Source organism: Coregonus clupeaformis, chromosome 38 (assembly GCF_020615455.1).
Source record: "Coregonus clupeaformis isolate EN_2021a chromosome 38, ASM2061545v1, whole genome shotgun sequence".
Lineage (NCBI taxonomy): Eukaryota > Metazoa > Chordata > Actinopteri > Salmoniformes > Salmonidae > Coregonus > Coregonus clupeaformis.
The window spans coordinates 1,245,638-1,247,068 of record NC_059229.1 but is presented as its reverse complement, the minus strand read 5'-3'; the positions used below and the strand labels follow the sequence as shown (position 1 = coordinate 1,247,068).

At 48.6% G+C, this 1,431-nt stretch overlaps 1 long non-coding RNA gene across 1 annotated transcript; it reads right to left on the bottom strand.

The window, feature by feature from the left end:
- Nucleotides 1-461: 461 nt before the first annotated feature.
- Nucleotides 462-1,391, bottom strand: LOC123482795. The gene is made up of 2 exons (XR_006657930.1): nt 707-1,391; nt 462-646 (listed from the first exon to the last, which is right to left on the bottom strand). It is a non-coding gene; the product is annotated as an uncharacterized LOC123482795 (long non-coding RNA).
- Nucleotides 1,392-1,431: the final 40 nt, after the last annotated feature.

The following is a 1,431-nucleotide window of genomic DNA, read 5'->3' as shown; positions in this document are numbered from 1 at the left end:
GAGGAGAGGTTTGGGAATCACTGTGAAAAAGGTAAAAGACCCCCCTGGTGGTCAGATGTGGTGATGTTTTACATTATTATTCACTGAACAGTGATCTCTCTTTCTTTCTCTCACGCTCTCTCTCCCTCACTCCCTCTCTTTACTGCAGTCTGGTTCCCCTGGGTTAGAAACTCTGCTGTGTGTGTGTGTGCGTGTATGTGCGAGAGATAGTTTATAAGTGTATGTGGTGAGGCAGAATGCAACCCATGAATAGAGCAGTGATTCAGCACACTGTGTCCTGTGACCTCAGTGATGACATCACTACTGTATCTCTAGCATTCTGTCAAAGATTGGAGAGGAGAGCTCACACACACACACACACACACACACACACACACACACACACACCACCTACACACACACACCACCTACACACATACACACACACACACACACACACACACAGTAAAACATCTGCGGTGTTAAAATGCAACAAACACCATCATTTATTAGTATAGTTGTTCATATACTGCATATCATTCTAATAAATACCTACAGTAGCCTGTGTGTGTGTATCTATGCACACATTCACGTCCCTATCTGTCTGTCAGTGCAGAGAAGACATCACAGCTCATCACTCCTCCTAAGAGAGAGATAGAGAGTATACCTTCTTCAGAGAAGACATCACAGCTCATCACTCCTCCTAAGAGAGAGATAGAGAGTATACCTTCTTCCTCTGTCCATTTCTCTCTCTCTCTCTGTTTCAATCTATTCATCTGTCTCTTTCATTCTCTTTCTCTGTCCATCCAGAACTCCAGTTCGACTGAGCGTAATCTCGTTGGCTGGGAAAAGTGGTCTCCCCGAGGTCCTCCAAGACGCCACGGGAGCTGGGTCGCAAAGCATTGTGGGTCTGTCGACAAGACAGGCACGAGGGTCTGAGAATACAATCAGCCATGTCCAGCTAAGTCCGGTTTGACCAAGTTTGGTCCAGTTTGATCAAGTTAGGTCTGGTTTGATCCAATTAGGTCTGGTTTGATCCGGTTAGGTCTGGTTTGATCCAGTTAGGTCCGGTTATGTCAGGTTTAATCCGGTTAGGTCTGATCTGATCTAGTTGAGTCCAGTTGGGTCCAGTCAGGTTCAGTTGGTAAAGCGTGTTAGGTCCAGTGCAAAAAGGCAACATAAAGGGGGATGTGGGGCAGATGGGGGGGAAGTTGGGCAGATGGGTAAGGGGTACGGGGGTGAAGCGTTAATGGGTCCTATTCTCTCTCTCTCTCTCTGAGGGGTTTCACCTCCAATAGAACAACAGCAGCTTGATCCAGTTGAAGAGCCAGTTGCCTCTCCATCTCCCCTCAGGGCTCAGAGGAAGGGGTTGTGGCTGTGTGTGTGAGTTTGGGGCGGGACGCGGTGGGCCGGGGCGGGGGAGAGGGGGAGGAGGGGATGGGGGAGGTTAGA